Raw genomic sequence first — 20,308 nt, 5'->3', positions numbered from 1 at the left:
AGCATGTTTTCATAGGTCTAGTGGCCATTAAATATGCCATTATTGGTAATTGCCTGTTAATATTCTTTTCCATTTTTGAGTTGTCCTTTTTTATTGATACTATGAGTTAGTTATTAATTCTGAATATTAATGTTTTCTAAGTTACATGCATTATACATATCTTCTTTTACTTGGTGGCTTGTCTTTTCACTCTGTTTATAGTGCCCTCTGTTGAATAAGCAGTTTACATTTTACTGTGGTAAATTTATCAATATTTTCCTTTATGTTGTGTGTTTTTTGTGACTTGGTTAAGGATTCCTTCCTTAATCGGAGGCCATAATAATATTGCTGTATATTTTGTCATTTAAAAAATTTTGAACGTTTTTAAGAGTTTAAAATTTTGCTTTTCACATTTAGGACTTTAGCCCATTTGGGATTTATTTTTTATATGGTTTAAGGTAGGGATATGTATATGTGTACATATATACACATTTATATATATATATTTGCTTTTCTTTGTGGATAACCAATTTTTCCAGTATCATTCATTGAATAATTTTTCCTTTTCTCCCTTATCTGTAGTGATATCTCTGTTGTATATCAAGTTTCTATATATGTGTGGGTCTGTGTCTGGGCTCATTATATACTGTTCCATTGATTTGATTGTCTATCCTTGTGCAATATCACATTGTCATAATTATTATAGTTTTATAATAAAACTTGATATCTAGTAAGAAAAGTTCCTTACCTTGTTTTTCAAAACCTTCAAGATGTCCCTGATTTTCTTTGGCCCTTTGCTTTTCTTTATGAATTTTCCAAATTAGCTAATCAAGTACTACAAAAACAATTGAGAATTGATGGAAAGTACATTGAATGTATAGATTATTCTGGAGCATTGCTGTCTTTATGATATTGTGTTTTTGCATCCATAGGCATAATATATCTTCCCCTTACTTAAGTCTCCTTTTATGTCTTTTTGACAATGTTTTATAATTTTATCTGTAAAGATGTTGCATACACTCATAGATTTATGCCTAAGCACCTTATAATTTCTCTTGCTATTGTAAATGGTATTTTTAAATTATATTTTCTAATTTTGTGTTGATGTCATTCACTTTTTAACCCATTATAAAGTTACTCTCACTAATAGCTCCCAACTAAAAATACAAGCCAAAAGGATGCATTTTGGGCCTCAATTTATGTGGCATTCTTGATCCTTCCTTTTTTCTTGAAACAACCCTCTCTTCCTTTGTTTCTATGAAACCACATTCCTGGTTTCCCTCGAGCTTTTTATCTGTCTGTATTATAGGTTCTTATTCCACTTCTTTCTAAATATATGTTTCCCACATTTCTGTTCTTGACTCTTTTTTTCCTGATCATGGAAGATCTGATCATCTCCCATGATGTCAACAACTCTATCTATGCAGTGAATCCATATAAAACTATTCTTTTCATGTTCCCAATCTCAGTGAATGATTCCACCATCCGCCCAGGTGCTGAAGCAAGAAACTTGGGAGTCATCCTTGGCTTCTCCCTCCCCATCACTTCATCACTTGCTCTGTGGACCTACTTCTACACAGCAGTCAGAGTGAGCTTTCCAACATCCAGTATAATATTACTTTCCCAATTCAAGCTCTTCAAAGTTCCCTGTAACCTCACTTTCAAGGCCTTTCATGCTCTAGCCCTGCTTATGTTAACATTGTCTTCCCCAACTAGACCATTGCCTGTCTTTCTAGCATGATCTCAGTATGGATCTGCTTCTCTTATATTTGCTATTATGGTTAATTTCACCCCCACATTAGTTATCTAAGTCAGAGACACAGGAGTGATCCTTGATTCCAACCTTTTTATCCATCCAATTTGGTCACCAAATCCTATGTATTCTTTATCTTTAAACATCTCTTAATTTGTCCCTCTCTTTCTATATACATTTCCAGTACCCTAATTCAGTGTGTCACTCTCCCCTTTGGGCCCTTGACTCCATGCTCACAGCAGACTACTTGCAGTCCCTGAAGGTGCTATGCCATTCTATGTCTCCATGTTGTTGTTGTTTTTAATGGGGGTAAAATTCACATAACATAAAATTAACTGCTAACAATTTTAAAGTGTACAATTCAGTGGCATTTAGTGCATTCACATTGCTGTGCAACCATCACCTCTATCTAGTTTGAAGACATTTTCATCACCCCAAAGGGAAACCCCATATCCATTCTGCAGTCATTCCCCATTCTCCCCTCCCCACTAGTCTGCTTTCTGTTTCTACAGATTTACCTATTCTGGATATTTCATATTAGTGGAATCATATAATCTGTGACCTTTTGAGTTTGGCTTCATTCATTTAACAATGTTTTAGAGGTTCATCCATGTTGTTGCATGTATCAGTACTTCATTACTTTTTATGACTGAATAATATTGCATTGTATGGATATACCACATTTTGTTTATCCATTCATCAGTTGATAGACATTTGCGTTGTTTCCATCTTTTAGCTATTGTGAATAGTGCTTCTATGAACATTTGTGTAGAAGTTTTTGTTGGAACATGTTTTCAAGTTTTTGCATGTATATACCCAAGAGTGGAATTGCTGCGTCATGAGGTAATTCTGTGCTTAGCTTTTCCTATGCTTAACTGCCAACCTGTTTTCCACAATGGCTGCACCATTTTACATTCCTAACAGCAATGTACAAGGGCTCCAATTTCTCCTCACCCTTACCAACACTCATTATTTTCATGTTTTTTTTTTTTTTTGTAGCCATCATAGTGGGTGTGAAGTGGAATCTCATTTTGGTTTTGATTTGCATTTTGCTAATGACTAATAATTTTGAGCATCATTTTATGTTCTTATTGGTCGTTTGTATATCTTCTTTGAAGAAATGTCTATTCAAGTCCTTTGCCCATTTGTTTGTATTTTTGTTGTTGAGTTGTAAGAGTTCTTTACATATTCTCAATACTAGATCCATGTCAGGTATATGCTTTGCCAGTATTTCCTCCCATTCTGTGGGCTGTCTTTTCACTTTCTTGCACAAAAGTTTTTAATTTTGATTAGTCCAATTTATCTATTTTTCCTTTTGTTGCTTGTACTTTTGGTGTCATATCTAAGAATCCATTGCCAAATCTAAAGTCATGATGATTTACTACTATGTTGTCACCTAGGAGTTCATAATTTTAGCCCTTACATTTTGGTCTTTAATCCACTTTGAGTTAATTTTTGAATATTGGTGTGAGGTGAGGAACCAACTTCATTCTTGTACATGTCTATATCCAGTTGTCCCAGCATCATTTGTTGAATTCCCATTGACTAGGCCTGGCACCCTTGTTGAAAATCAATTGACCACATGTATGGGTCTTCATGTTTTTGCACATAATTTGCCTTTCTTTTTTCCATAAAGCCCTTCTCTCTTCCCTCTCTACTTAGCTGCCTGCAAATGCTTCTTCAGCTTTCAAGGCTCAGATAAGCAACCCCTCATCCTCTAGGAAGATGGTCTTGACACCCTAAGATAAGCTAACCTCTCTCTGTACTTGTGTTCTATTAGACTGGGAACAACTTGAGGACAGAGACTGTGTCTTATTCATCTCTGCATCCTTAAAATCTTGCACAAGGCCTAGTACATAGTAGATACTCAAAAATGCCAGATGAAAGACTTAAATGATCTAATGTTTACCCTGTATACACTCTAATCTCTCCCAAACTGACTATTCGGCCTTCCCTGAATACAAGATGGACTTTCCTGCCTGAGTAATTCTATTGCCCACTTGCTTGCCTTATGCCATTGGCAGTGGCCCAGGAAGCTTAGATTATCATAATTTTACAACATTTTTAAAACAGGTTTTATTATGCCCACAGCAGAGACTTAGAAGGAGCAAAGTTGTAGTGTCTGCAAGTAGACCAGAGTGATATAAATGTTCCTTCTCATTGCTGTACCATCCCTGACTTTTTCATTCTTCGTTCATTCATCTGAGCATCCCCTCAACAGATATTTGAAGTAACTTCTGGGCAGAAGAAAATTATTTCCCAGTTTACTTGAGGCTCCCCTCATAGTAGACTGAAAGCCATGAAGATGGGATCCCAAACTGCTCAATCTGCTCAGAGATCCTGAGTTCATCTTCCTCGAGGTGGTTATAGATCAGGGCCAAGCAAAGTGGCAATTCACAGAGAGGTGCCTGGCATTAAGTTTCTTCCAAATTCCAGCTTCTAACCAAAAAACCTTGTGTCAAAGAGTCTTTGACGGAAAAAAAATCTTGGCTGAACTAGAAAGCAGTCAATGAAATGTAGAAAGGGCAAAAATCAAGAGTCAGAGAAGCCAGTCTATAGTCCCTGCTCTGCCAGTCACAGTCTTGTGATATCACTGAACTTCAGCTTTCCCAGCCACAATTTAGGGAAAACAGTAGGGGCCTACACAGCCTACTTCACAGGGCAACCTGCAGAAAAAGTGAGGGAAGAGATAGGAGCCTGTCTTGTTTTATCTGGGAACTGATCTTATTCTCTCTATCATAGACTGTAAGTTCCTTAATTTCAGTGACTATTATTTTCATTCATTCAGTCCATCAGTCAAGGAATCTTTATCAAGTGCTTACTGTGTGCCAGGCACTAAGATAGTTGTTGGGGGTACAACAGTGACCAAGATGGACAAAAATCTCTACATTCATGGATCCCATAATTTGAAAAGACAGACAGTAAAGAAGTAACTGTGAAGTATGATGAGAGTTGGGAAGAGGGAGCATAGAAGGAGCAGGAGATACAGTGGTGAAGAAAACTGTTCATCAGAGGGTAGGGTAGCCTTCTCTGAGATCATGCCTGCCAGAAAACCTTTATTTGTCCCCACCTGGTACTCCATATGAACTTAACATACACATGGCCATGATACCAAGAGCTTCCAACAGTCATCATGCCCTACAAACATAAACCACATCTTACTGTTCAATAGATATTTATGGAGTTCCCTTTTTGTACCATGCAGTGTTCCAGATGAATAAGACATGGTTTCTATCCCCACAGAGCTTACAGCCTTATGGATTCATTGTGGGTTCTTTTAAATAGTGGCCCTCAAGGGAAGTACAACCATGTACTAACAGGAGTAGTTGGTGGGACTACAGATTTTTTTGTGTGTGCTGTTTCTGGATTTTTTGAATGTTCTATAATGAGCATAGGTTACTTTTACAATGGAAGAAAGTAAACTTTAGTAAAATTAAAAAAAACAAAATAGCAAAAAGTGACCCATACGTTTTGCAGCTGTAAAACAAAACAGGCCATTCTTCAAATTGATATTAGAAGCTCAGTTTGCTGTTGAGCCTGAGCCAGTGCCATTCATATATTCACGGTTTTCAGTAGGTGGTTTTTAGTTACCATGGAAAATACAAGGCAATTAGAAGTACAACTTTGAAACTGTATGGAAATATGGACTCCTGTGAACGACTCATGAAAAGTCAAAGTTTAGAGAAATGGTATGACTAGCACCCAGCTATCAAATGTACAAGATAAATATTTTGTCTTTCCTCCTAATGAGAAAAGTATTAGAAGGAAGGTAATCATTGTAATTATTTTAGAAAGGGAGATAAGGGAGAATAAAAGAGAAAAGATGTAAAGAAATCATTGCATAGAAGCAAAGATTCCCAAAGGGAGAAGGAGCAGGGAAGGAAGGGAGGGAACTGATGGCCTAAGAGATGCTAACATTTCAAAATAGACACAAGAAACATTTGCAAATAGTCATGTTAGGTCCCTGGAGGATTGACAATGGTGCCAGGGAGGGTGTTTATTGTGAAAGGGAGCGAGTAAACGTGAATTAGTTAGCTTTAGAGTTTGGAAAGAAATCAAGAAAGATCAAGAACTTAAAGTAAAAGAGATGGGGGCTCCAAGGCCATCTGCTAAAGCTCTGAGGCACAGCAGAGAAAGGACATCGAGCCCTATGGTTGGCGCCTGGGAGACCGGCACTTACTTCCTGTTGAGTTGAAGGGTGAGAAGCACAAGACAGTGCAGGGCACGGGGAGCAGGTGGAGTACACAGTGGGATAAGGTCTAGGAGTTGCGAAGCATGCTCACATCCCCTAGATCAGTGGTCTGTTAGCCCTTCCTATCTATCCATGAGGCGGTTAGTACAGTATCTACTCCCATTACTACAGGTGGACAAACAGACTCAGAGAGGTGACACAGCTTCCCTACGATCATGCAGTGGCTAGGCTAGACTAAATTCCATCTTTTAGTGCAGTGCCCCTTCCCCTGAACCCCAATTTATCTCAAAAGGAATTGACCCTTAGAAGGGCTCTGCATGTACCCAGGTAAAACCACTCAGCCAAACTCACTCCACCCCTATTCCACCCTCACACACATACACACACACACACACACACACACACACACACACACACACTCCCCGGATCCGGGTGGGAACTTTCCTAGGCCCAGGATGGAACTAAGGTTCCAGTAAGGGTGGGTGTACCTCGGATAGAGAGCACAATGCCCCAGTGGAGTCTTCAGGAAGAGACAAAGCTACTCAGAGCTCTCCCTCTGAGGATGGATGGATACCAGTGGGCACAGCACTGTTTAGAACATTTGGGAACCTGAGCAACTCACCTGAGCAGAGGGGCCTGGGCAGGGTTTCCAAGTCTGTCCTGTGTGTTTCCTTAGAGGATGACAGCACTGATTGCAGAATTGAGGCTTTCACCAGTTCAGGAGGTGCAGGCCATAGAGATGTCACATCTGAGGGAACTGTGAGGAGAGGGGTCCAGAGCCAGTGACCATCCAGAGTCCATGGCTTTAGGACAATGAAGAGTCTGAACATATTGGACAAAGAGCTTTGGGAAAAGAAAGCAAATACTTTTCTTATCTCTGTTGAGGATGCATGAGAGCAATAGGCCTACCTCAATAAGTCTTACCTGTTTCACTTGTCCCCAGGGACACAGCTGAGTGGGTACCAGGGACTAGCACGAGATCCCTGCACTCTAATCCCAGCTCAGCCCCCTTCAGGCTTGGGTGACGTTGACCGTGACCAAATGCCTTCAAGCCTCCCTTTCCCCATCTTCCACATAGGGTAACTATGCCTACTTACTAATGAGTTACTAGAAGGAAATGAGAAAATGTGTTAAAGCTCTTTGGCCTGAGAAGCTGTTAGGGTGGGTGTGAGCTCCGTTTTACAGAAGAGGTAGCTTAAAGTCAAAGCCAGGCCCCTTGACTCCCAGCTGCATCCTGCATCGTCTAGAATGCTGGGACCACCTGGAGATTCCAAAGGATTTTGTTGTTGTTTTTCTTTTCCTTTTTCTTTTTTTGCTGTGATCAAGCCTTCCTTGGAACCACAGTGCATAAGTGCTATATGATAAAAATATATCCTGAACATCCACATCTCTTCTCACTTCCTCTCATCATATCACAACCTACTCAAAACCTTCAGTGCTAAGTCAATGCATGGAGAATAAGGGCCAAAGTTCTGTGTGCTGATACATACTTAGCCATCTCTTTTGCCTTTTGTGCATATGGCATGCCAGTCAAACCGAGTTTTTTTTTTTTTAATTCAGTTTTATTGAATTACATTCGCACACCATACAATCATCCATGGTATACAATCCACTGTCCACAGTATGATAACATAGTTATGCATTCATCACCACAATCTATCTCTGAACATTTTCCTTACATCAGAAAGAACCAGAATAAGAATAAAAAATAAAAGTGAAAAAAGAACACCCAAATCATCCCCCCATCCCACCCCATTTGTCCTTTAGTTTTTATCCCCATTTTTCTACTCATCCATCCATACACTGGATAAAGGGGGTGTGATCCACAAGGTCTTCACAATCACACTGTCACCCCTTGTAATCTACATTATTATATAATTGTCTTCAGGAGTCCAGACTGCTGGGTTGGAGTTTGGTAGTTTCAGGTATTTACTTCTAGCTATTCCAATACATTAAAGCCTAAGAGGTGTTGTCTATATAGTGCATAAGAATGTCCACCAGAGTGACCTCTCGACTCCATTTGGAATCTCTCAGCCACTGAAACTATTTTGTCTCATTTTGCATCCCCCTTTTGGTCAAGAAGATACTCAGTCCCACGATGCCGGGTCCACATTCATCCCCGGGAGTCATATCCTGCATTGCCAGGGAGATTTACACCCCTGGGGGTCGGGTCCCACGTAGGGGGGAGGGCAGCGAGTTCACCTGTCAAGGTGGCTCAGTTAGAGAGAGAGAGGGCCACATCTGAGCAACAAAGAGGTACTCAGGGGGAGACTCTTAGGCATCATTACATGCAAGTCAAACCGAGTTTTTCAGTCTCCTACCTGGAGGGTAAGTGTCTAGGCACCAGTACTTTGTGAGCAGAGATGGATCAACAAGGGTCACGAGGGGCCAAGCAGGATGAAGCGGAGCCAAGAGGGTTAGGGGTCTCTGCTTTCAGCATTCAGGCTGTATGCATTCATAGGATCCCCTGTTTTGGGTAGAGTCCACTGTCCTCAGCTGTTCCTGGTCTCCAGTCTGGAAACCCTCTGTTTAATTAGTCCTTTCCAGAAAATAACTTCTCCATGTCCCAAATCTGGAGATTCCTGGGCTACCCATTCTTAAATCTATTGAGAATTTGGTAATGTAGATTGGGTTGATTCCCAGCTTTCCCCACTGCCAGCCTGGATTCAACTCCCTTGGGTTTGCTAAGTCAGCTACCTCTGGTCCATCTCTCAGCTTCTTAAATGGTGCTGTGGTTGTCTCCTTTTCCATTTTTCTTGCCACTGTGAATTTATGCCTTTAAAAAATAACCCTTTACTGTCATTGTGGGAGGGAATGAAGTTAGATGCACATGATCATCACACTATCTTCTTTACCTGAAACTTGAGTTGAGTCTTAAACAACTAGTAGAAGCAAGCCAGGAGAAAGTAGGAGAAAAATATTTTGGATAGAGAAAGCAGCATTAGCAAAATCTTGGAGCTGTAAAGCAGTGTGGTGTGTGCAGGTTGTAGAGGGCCCATGCTTTTACCAGTGCCCCATCCTGGCCTGCCTTTGACAGGCTCAAAGTGGCTCATGAGGTGCTTGGGAAGCTGGGATGATGGCTGGTGGGGACCAGGCCTGTACCAAATAGCCAGTGCTGTCCCGGCGGCCAGGAACCACCAGTTACTGGGGCACTTGCGCTCCAGACACAGCAGTATTAGCTGGGCCATCAGCTCCCAGAGCTAGAGCTTTGGTCTGCTTTGATAGGCCTGGTTGAATTTAATGAAGCAATGAGGTGGTTCCTTCACATACTTGAGATTTGAATTTTAAAAGTTTCTCTCTTTTTGTAAGGGCCGTAGAAATGCTGTTTCCTTTATTTTATTTCTTAAAATTTATTTTTCAGAGCAGTTGTAGGTTTATGGGAAAATCATGCCAAAAGTACACAGTTCCTATATACTGTGTCCCCCTTCCCAAAGCTTTCCCCACTAATAACATTTTGCATTAGTAGGGTACATTTGTTACAATTGATGAACCAATATCATTATATTTATATTATAAATTAAAGTCCATAGTTTACATTAGGGTTCATTCCTTGTGTTGTACAGTTCTGTGGTTTTCATTTTTAAAATTATATTGTAATAACATCTAATGAAGTTGAGCATCTTTTCATGTGCTTATTGGCATTTGCATATCTTCTTTGGAGAAATTTCTATTCACGTTCTTTGCCCATTTTTTTTTATTAAATTCAGTTTTATTGAAATACATTCACACACCATACAATCATCCATGATATACAATCCACTGTCTACAGTATGATAACATAGTTATGCGTTCATCACCACAATCTATCTCTGAACATTTTCCTTACATCAGAAACAATCAGAACAAGAATAAAAAATAAAAGTGAAAAAAAAAACACCCAAATCATCCCCCCATCCCACCCCATTTGTCCTTTAGTTTTTATCCCCATTCCTCCACTCATCCATACACTAGATAAAGGGGGTGTGATCCACAAGGTCTTCACAATCACACTGTCACTCCTTGTAATCTACATTATTATATAATCGTCTTCAGGAGTCCAGACTGCTGGGTTGGAGTTTGGTAGCTTCAGGTATTTACTTCTAGCTATTCCAATACATTAAAGCCTAAGAGGTGTTATCTATATAGTGCATAAGAATGTCCACCAGAGTGACCTCTCGACTCCATTTGGAATCTCTCAGCCACTGAAACTATTTCGTCTCATTTTGCATCCCCCTTTTGGTCAAGAAGATACTCTCAGTCCCACGATGCCGGGTCCACATTCATCCCCGGGAGTCATATCCTGCGTTGCCAGGGAGATTTACACCCCTGGGAGTCGGGTCCCACGTAGGGGGGAGGGCAGCGAGTTCACCTGTCGAGATGGCTCAGTTAGAGAGAGAGAGGGCCACATCTGAGCAACAAAGAGGTACTCAGGGGGAGACACTTAGGCACCATTACATGCAAGTTTAGACTCTCCTTTGTGGTAATGAGCTTCATAAGGGCAAGTCCCATGCTTGAGGGCTCAGCACATCAAACCGCCAGTCCCAATGTTTGTGACAGCATACGCTAGGGGATCAGCATCTCAAAGTTTAGAGATAGGCCTTACAATTCAGGGATAGAGTTAACTGCTGTAAGAGCTTACAATCTAGGGACTATTACAATTATTGTGTCCACATTAGGCTATGTTCTAAGATTCAATTCTGAGTTTACACATTGCAGTTAGTCCATATTGGTGAGGCATCATCCCTCTCACCATGTTTTCTCCAACACTTTTACTCCTATATATATATTTTCCTACAATTTTATAGAGTTATATTCACATACCATACATTTATCCACAGTGTACAATCAGTTGTTCATGGTATCATCATAAAGTTGTACATTTATCACCACAATCAGCATTTGAGCATACTGATTACTACAAGAAAAATTGTTTTTTTTTTTTTTAGCAATAAGAAAAAATGATAAAAAGAAAAATAGCATGTCATACAAGACAATATACTACTAAGGACAGCAAATAACACCACTACCAAGAATCCCATATTACTCCCCTATGTCTCCTTCTCATATACATTTAGCATTGGCGTATTGCCTTTGTTACATTTAATGGAGGTATATTACAATGTTACTGTTGACCATAGACTCCAGTTTGCTTTGATTATATTTTTTCCTGAATACCATCCCTTTTTCAAATTTCTACATGGTTGACATTCATTTGCTTTCCCACATGCAAAAACATTTTTATATTTGTATATTTAGTAACAGTCATTGGCCACTCCAGTTTTTGCCACGTTATACAGTCCCAGTCTTTATCATCTGTTTTTATCTTTGCCCATTTTTTAAACAGTTTTATTCACACGCCATACAATCCATCCTAAGTGCACAATCAGTGGCTCTTGATATAGTCACATAGTTATGCATTCACCACTACAGTCAATATGAGAACATTCTCATTTCTTCCTAAGAAAAAAATCCTGTACCCTTTTCCCTCCTATTATTGACAACTAGCTTTGGTATAGTACATTTGTTACAATTAATGAAAGAATATTACAATGTTACTTTTAACTATAGACCTTAGTTTATACATTAATTATATGTTTCCCTTATAACACCCTATTATTAATACCTTGTAATACTGACATACAAGGTTTGTTCTAGTGAATGTAAGAACTTTCTTATATTTGTACAATTAGCCAGTGTCATTTTCCACTCTGGGTTTCATTAAGTTATACAGTCCCAGTTTTTATCCTCTAGCTTTCCATCTGGTGACATACATGACTCTAGCCTTCCTCTTTCAACCATAGTCTCACTCCCTTTGTCAATTACACTTATGGTATTGTGCTACCATCACACAGTATTGTGCTATCCATTTCCAAACCTTCACAATGAACCTTATTGAACATTCTGTACTCCTTAATCATCAATTACCCAGTATTCCGGTTTGCTAGAGCTGCCATTATGCAAATACCAGAAATGGATTGGCTTTTTTTAAAATTCATTTTTATTGAGATATATTCACATACCATGCAGTCATACAAAACAAACCATACATTCAATTGTTTACAGTACCATTATATAGTTCTACATTCATCATCAAAATTAATTTTTGACTTTTTCATTACCACACACAAAAATAATCAGAATAAAAATTAAAGTTAAAAAGAACAATTAAAGTTAAAAAGAACACTGGGTGCCTTTCTTTTTTCTTCCCCCATTTTTCTACTCATCCATCCATACACTGGACAAAGGGAAATGTGGTCCATACGGCTTTCCCAATCACATTGTCACCCGTCATAAGCTACATTTTTATACAACCATCTTCAAGATTCAAGGGTTCTGGGTTGTAGTTTGGTAGTTTCAGGTATTTACTGCTAGCTATTCCAATTCATTAGAACCTAAAAAGGGTTGTCTAAAGTGTGCGTAAGAGTGCCCACCAGAGTGACCTCTCGGCTCCTTTTGGAATCTCTCTGCTACTGAAGCTTATTTCATTTCCTTTCACGTCCCCCTTTTGGTCAAGAAGATGTTCTCCATCCCACGATGACGGGTCTACATTCCTCCCCGGGAGTCATATTCCACGTTGCCAGGGAGATTCACTCCCCTGGGTGTCTGATCCCACGTAGGGGGGAGGGCAGTGATTTCACCTTTCAAGTTGGCTTAGCTAGAGAGACAGGGCCACATCTGAGCAACAAAGAGGCATTCGGGAGGAGGCTCTTAGGCACAATTATAGGGAGGCCTAGCCTCTCCTTTGCAGCAACCGTCTTCCCAAGGGCAAGTTCTGTGGTAGAGGGCTCAACCCATCAAACCACCAGTCTCCTATGTCTGTGAGCACATTAGCAACCATCGAGGTGGGGAAGCCCAACACCCCTGCATTCTCCACCAGCTCCTCAAGGGAGCGCTGCATATTTTTTTTCAGTGTTTTTCTTTTTAATTAAGTTTTTTTTAAAATCAACTACATAAAAAAAATTTAAAAAAACATACAATAAAAAAACATTTCAAACAAACCATAACAAGGGAGTAAGAAAAAGACAACTATCCTAAGATAACTACTTTACTTCCAACATGTTCCTACTCTACCCCAAGAAAATAACCTAACATAGCAACATTTCTGTGAACTTGTTCCTACCAAACCCATCAGAAATTAACAGACCATAGTCATTCCTGGGCATCCCCAGAGCGTTAAATTTACCCACAATAGCTTATCTGTTCTTATTGGGTTATCATTCCCCCTTCTTTAATTGCTCTCTATCACTAGTTCCCCCACATTCTACATTATAAACCGTTTGTTTTACATTTTTCAATGTTCACATTAGTGGTAATATATAATTTCTCTTTTTGTGCCTGGCTTATTTCGCTCAGCATTATGTCCTCAAGGTTCATCCATGTTGTCATATGTTTCATGACATCGTTCCTTCTTACAGCTGCGCAGTATTCTATCGTGTGTATATACCACATTTTATTTATCCACTCATCTGTTGAAGGACATTTGAGTTGTTTCCATCTCTTGGCAATTGTGAATAATGCTGCTATGAACATTGGCGTGCAGATATCTGTTCGTGTCACTGCTTTCTGATCTTCTGGGTATATACCGAGAAGTGCAATCGCTGGATCGAAGGGTAACTCTATATCTAGTTTTCTAAGGAACTGCCAGACTGACTTCCAGAGTGGCTGTACCATTATACAGTCCCACCAACAACGAATAAGAGTTCCAATTTCTCCACATCCTCTCCAGCATTTGTAGTTTCCTGTTTGTTTAATGGCAGCCATTCTAATTGGTGTGAGATGGTAGCTCATTGTAGTCTTAATTTGCATCTCTCTAATAGCTAGTGAAGCTGAACATTTTTTCATGTGCTTCTTGGCCATTTGTATTTCCTCTTCAGAGAACTGTCTTTTCATATCTTTTGCCCATTTTATAATTGGGCTGTCTGTACTATTGTCATTGAGTTTTAGGATTTCTTTATATATGCAAGATATCAGTCTTTTGTCAGATACATGGTTTCCAAAAATTTTTTCCCATTGAGTTGGCTGCCTCTTCACCTTTTTGACAAATTCCTTTGAGGTACAGAAACTTCTAAGCTTGAGGATTTCCCATTTATCTATTTTTTCTTTTGTTGCTTGTGCTTTGGGTATAAAGTCTAGGAAGTGGCCACCTAATACAAGGTCTTGAAGATGTTTCCCTACATTATCTTCTAGGAGTTTTATGGTACTGTCTTTTATATTGAGATCTTTGATCCACTTTGAGTTAATTTTTGTGTAGGCTGTGAGGTAGTGGTCCTCTTTCATTCTTTTGGACATGGATATCCAACTCTCCCAGCCCCATTTGTTGAAAAGACTGTTAAGTCCCAGTTCAGTGGCTTTGGGGGCCTTATCAAAGATCAGTCGGTTGTAAATCTGGGGATCTAGCTCTGAATTCTCAATTCGATTCCATTGATTAATGTGCCTATTTTTTTGCCAGTACCATGCTGTTTTGACAACTGTGGCTTTATAATAAGCTTCAAAGTCAGGGAGTATAAGTCTTCCCTTCGTTTTCTTTTTTAGAGTGTTTTTGGCAATTCGAGGCATCTTCCCTTTCCAAATAAATTTGATTACTAGCTTTTCCAAGTCTGCAAAGTAGGTTGTTGGGATTGCATTGAATCTGTAGATGAGTTTGGGTAGAATTGACATCTTAATGACATTTAGCCTTCCTATCCATGAACATGGAATATTTTTCCATCTTTTAAGGTCCCCCTCTATTTCTTTTAGTAGAGTTATATAGTTTTCTTTGTATAGGTCTTTTATATCTTTGGTTAAGTTTATTCCTAGGTACTTGATTTTTTTAGTTGCTATTGAAAATGGCATTTTTTTCTTGAGTGCCTCTTCAATTTGTTCATTTCTATCATGTAGAAACATTACTGACTTATGTGCATTAATCTTGTATCCCGCTACTTTGCTAAATTTGTTTATTACCTCTAGTAGCTGTATTGACGATTTCTCGGGATTTTCCAGATCTAGGATCATATCATCTGCAAATAATGACAGTTTTGCTTCTTCCTTTCCAATTTGGATGCCTTTTATTTCTTTGTCTTGCCGGATTGCATTGGCTAGCACTTCTAGCACAATGTTGAATAACAGTGGTGATAGCGGGCATCCTTGTCTCATTCCCGATCTTAGAGGGAAGGCTTTCAGTCTCTCACCATTGAGTACTATGCTGTCTGTGGGTGTTTTATATATGCCCTTTATCATATTGAGGAAGTTTCCTTCAATTCCTACCTTTTGAAGTGTTTTTATCAAAAAGGGATGTTGGATTTTGTCAAATGCTTTTTCAGCATCTATTGAGATGATCATTTGATTTTTCTCTTTTGGTTTGTTAATGTGTTGTAATACACTGATTGATTTTCTTAACAGAGCCAGAGCTGGGATTAGGATGAGGCAAGTAATCAGGGTCATGCAATGCGTGGTTGGATCTTGTCTTTGTTCAAAGTGTTGGTATTTAGCTCATTATGAATTTTGTGCATTAATTCTGATTAGTCAAATGGTATTTATCCAAGGGCTGTGGGGTTTCATGTCTGGCCCTGCTTGGTTGAACCTAGCTGGAAGCTATTCTAGCCCAAAGTCTTCCACCCCTCGCCCTGAAGCCAGAGCATCTAGGTGGCCTGGGCCTTCCTCAGTTAAAACCATGGGTTTCCCCCAATCATCTGTAACTTAAAGGCACAAATTAATCCCTCCTCAGAAACAGCTAAGGGGAGCAGAGTATTGGATTATGAATCTTGCCTGCAAGTGGTACTCTTAATACCTAACAATCTTTCCTTTTTCCTTTGTTATAGCCAAGTCCCAGCTAAAATGAAAAATTGGGCTTTCAAACCACTAAATACAAAGATCAAAGTCTAATCTAATTATGACATACACATTAAATCCAACTGGAGAGATGGACAGATGGGGCAATTTGGGCAGAACGTCCATACAGATGTGGCCCCACCTATGCTTTCTGGGACAAACCAGTTTGGACTCAAAAGAAATCTTATCTCTATGTCAAAATTTCTTAATTTATAGTATTTGATCATTTTCTAAAGTGATTGGGACTCTTCAAATTCTGGTTTTAGCAATATAAACCTACTTTCTACTCCATAAAGCTCAATTTTCATTAACCCATATTGTGCCAAAAGGAGACTTTGGGGCTACAGTTAAATACAGGATTTTTACATCCCCTGTTTTGAGAACACAGGGATAATTGAGATTGGGGGCACTGAAGCATCCCATACAAAGAAGAGCTGAACTGGGTCTCCTAAGACATCTGGAGATATGCGCAGCTGCTTTCTCACCTCCAATGACTTCCTTAGTGCCATTCTAGTCTAACAAGTAAATGAACATTTTGGCCTAATGAACAGGGTTCTTATGGCACTGGAGAAACACAGCATGTGATTAAAATTACACTAGTGGAAATAAAATATGCCACTTGAGTCGTTGGCATTTCCCCCATAACCTCATTAAAGTCTTTGTACTTCCTCAGAATGGAGTTCTAACTCAAAACTGGATACAGCAACGTCAGGCACTGTAATGCCTTGGAATGGCTTCCAGTCAGGTCCAGCAGGGTTCACTCAAGCTTCAGGCCCCAGAGAAAAGGGACTGGACAAAATCTCATCCATGCATGGAGCCACCTTCCAGGGCTATCCCCAGAAAGAGTCAGGAAGACAGAGTATGGTACCCGGAGAACAGAAAGACATCCAGATCAGGGAGTCAGATCCCAAGTTGTGGTCATATTGCCAATTAGGCATGGCCTAGCCATGAGCCATTTAGGAACAGGCAATTTCAGAGTCTCAGAACAAAATGACCAGATTTTCCTCAACAGCTGTGTTTGAAGCTAAGATCTGGGGAAGGGTTGGTGGGGAGAGAAAGAGAATAGATGAGGATTTGAGATTTACTGCCTGAAGTAACTACCCTGGTCTGTAGAGGATATCAAAAGCAAAGTAAATTCCCAGTTAGCTAATAATATAGAGGGCTATCTAATCTTTTAGTTTGTGAATGGAATGAAAGAGTTTAGGAAAATGAAAGTATCATTCATTTTGGACTAGACAAATAAAATGCATCTGGTAACTTGTCAGCAGGAAGAAGGGGCTCAGCCCTCATATGAGCTTTGAAGGAAGGACTCAGGACATGGAGGTGAGCCTGGCAAGAGCAGGGCATGGCCTCTGTCTTAGAGGAACTGGGCTGCATCCCAAGACAGGGCCTCGGCCCTGGACACAAGATTCATTCATAACAACTAGGACATCAAAGGAGGCTTGCTCACCCCTGGTACCAGGCTTGAGGTTTGGGCATAAAGTAGGGGAAAGGGGTCTAGATTAGGAGCAAGGAAGACCTGGTGTTGCAGTTCAGCTTCTGCCATTCCTCCTGCCTCAGGGCACAGATGTGCCATTGCTTGGTGTGGGCTGTGACAGGTGTGTGTCCAGGTGGGCTACCCCTGGATTTTTAGTCTCCTTAAAGGTCACACATTCCTCTACATGGAAAATACCCTCCCAAAGTACTTGAGTCAAGGCAGTTGGTGGTGTGGCACCACCATACAGATCCCCGTAGAGCACTCCAAAGCCCTATGGAGAGCCAGTTGGACTGCTCGGTGGGCCAAGATGTGAGGAGAGACCAAGGGCCCAGGCATTCAAGAACAACTGGCCTTTAGGTGCAGATCAGTTGATTTGCCTTCTTTCCATTGATCTTTATTTCTGCATTCCTACAAATTAAGCAGTTGTGAGTTTATCTACCTTTAACCACCTTTCCAAGATTCAGCAGAACTTTCACTGGGGAATTAGTTGAAGGAGACCAACTGTGCTGTTTTCTATGTATTATGTCCCCCAGAAAAAGCCATATTCTTTAATGCAGTCTTGTGGGGGCAGATATATTAGTGTTGATTAGGTTGGAGCCTTCTGATTGAGTGTTTCCATGGAGAGGTGACTCAGTCAACTGTGAGTGAAACGTTTGATTGGGTAATTTTTATGGAGGTTTTACCCCACCCATTGAGAGTGGGTCTTAATTGGATCACTGGAGTCGTATAAAGGAGTTCGCAGACAGAAGGACCTCAGAGCAACTGAGAGTGACATTTTGGAGAGAGCTACAGCCATGAGAAACATTTTGAAGAAGGCACAGGAGCAGAGAGCTGCAGCCAAGAGACACGTTTTGAAGACAGCCAATGGAAGCTGACACTGACATTTTGGAGAAAGCCATTTTGAAACCAGAACTCTTGAGCAGATGCCAGCCACGTGCCTTCCCAGCTAACAGAGGTTTTCCAGATGCCGTTGGCCATCCTCCAGTGAAGGTACCCTTTGATGATGGACACTTCATGGCCTTAAGACTGTAACTGTGTAACCAAATAAACCCCCTTTATGAAACCCAGTCCATTTCTGGTATTCTGCATAATGGCAGCATTAGCAAACCGGAACACTAACCCACACAGATCTGTCCATATCCTTTATGGAGGGTCTCCTAGTTCTTCAGCCATTGTCATAGGGCCTGGCACAGAAAAAGCACCAATAAATGATTGTGGAGGAGGGAAGGAAGGAAGGAAGGAAGGAAGGAAAGGAAGAAGGAAGGCAAACAGGAAGCCAGGCAGTCTTTTCATCTGTCCCTCCAACACCTTCAACCCTTCAACCTCCCTGCTAGTGCAGGCCTCTGCTGGACCACATCTCTGAGTCTAATCAAGCTGCAACTGGACTGTTAGCTATAACTGATACTAATCATGATGGATGCTTTTCAAAATGGCTTTACAATTTTCTTCTAGAAGAAGAACTTGTTCATCCATTTGTCACTAAATGATTGTTTTATTGGGGAGGAGGGATTCAACTCTGCACCTCCATTTCTGTTCTTTCTAAATTAGGGGATCCATGAAGTGGAAAGAGCTTGGCTTCAGAGTTGGCAGACTTGGTTTTAGTCACTCTCAAGGTGAGTGAACTTAACTGAAATGCTTTCCCTCTCTGGGCTCCAGTTTCTTCAAATGTAAGATAGGTCTTTGAGAACCCTCCCACAACTGAGGCTCTTTATTTCTCTATTGATGAGAGAAAAAGGAGAGATTGAGTACAGATGGGACCAGCCACCCCAGACATGTGCATCTTTCTGGATCTAACTCCCAGAGAAGGTTTACAATTATTTGTCTAGTTTTCTGAACTTGATTAATCTCTTTTCAAATAAACAGATTTTTCCAAATCTGCAGGTATAAATCTACTCAATGCTGTGTGGAGGAAGAAACAATCTGATTGGCCTATGGGACTATACCTGACTGGTACTGGGGTAGCATTTGGCTGTGTTCAAGTGGTTAAAACTCAATTATTTTATCCCTGCAGCCATCCTGTGAAGCACAGCTTATTACTTAGGAAACTAAGGATCAGAGAGGTTGACTGACTGGTCTAAAGTCTACAGCTCATAAGAGATGGGCCTTAGTTGACACCCTAGGGTTCAGGCTTCTGGAAGCTCTTTCCACTCTCCAAATATGCTTTCAGTTTGGGGATATCCAGGACCGAGATGTGGATAAAATTTTTTTTTATACATAAGCTCAGAATTCATTCATATGTTCATTGATTCATTCATTTATCTGATATTTATTTAGCAAATATTAAATAGAGGCTTCTGCTGTGGTAGGTGCAGCACTAGGCTCTTCATGCTCTTCATTTGAAATGGGAGGCAATCAAGTAAGATGTCAAAGTCTTCTTTTTTCTTTCAGTCAGATTATCTGTGTTTGGATCTCAACTATTACTTCCTGGCTATGGGATCTTCAGCAGGTTACTTCTGTTTTTCATCTGTAAAATGAGGATAATATCAGTACATACCTCGAAGGGCATAGAGTTCTTGTGAGGATTAAACAAGTTCATTTTTGCAAAGTTCTTAGAGCAGTGTGTGACTCATAGTTTGTGCTATACAGATATTTGTGATGAGAAGGTGAGAAAGAAAACAGACATCCTCAGGAATATCTCAGAGGAAGTGGGAAGTGTAGCAAACTGGTGTAAGTAGACATAATTGGGCAGAGTTCATGGAAGCATCTGCAAGTATCCTATCCTCCACCCCCAGATTTTTGAGTCCCAGTAGAATTCTCAGTGCGGTTTCTTCTGCAAATTCATTACCACTGTGGAAAAGACACAACAGTACTGGATGGCCAGGAGTGAAACGATCAGGGATGGAGTCCTGGCTCCACTACTTTCTGGCTGTGTGATCTTTGGCAAATCTCTTCCACTCTCTGCAGCTCTGTGCCACATGTTTAGTAAGGGTTATGGCTTATGCTTAGCAATGACGCTGAGGATTTTCTTGGTGAAGATGTCTAAGTTATCTTTCGGGAGGAAGATATTTCCCATCCCAGCTCACTCCAGGGTTGCCTGCCATGTTATATGATCACCTGCTTCTCTGGATATGCACAGCCCTGCGTCAATATCATTCCTCAGGCATAGTCAAACTTTGTGTCA

Source organism: Choloepus didactylus, chromosome X (assembly GCF_015220235.1).
Source record: "Choloepus didactylus isolate mChoDid1 chromosome X, mChoDid1.pri, whole genome shotgun sequence".
NCBI lineage: Eukaryota > Metazoa > Chordata > Mammalia > Pilosa > Megalonychidae > Choloepus > Choloepus didactylus.
This window is presented reverse-complemented; position numbering follows the sequence as displayed.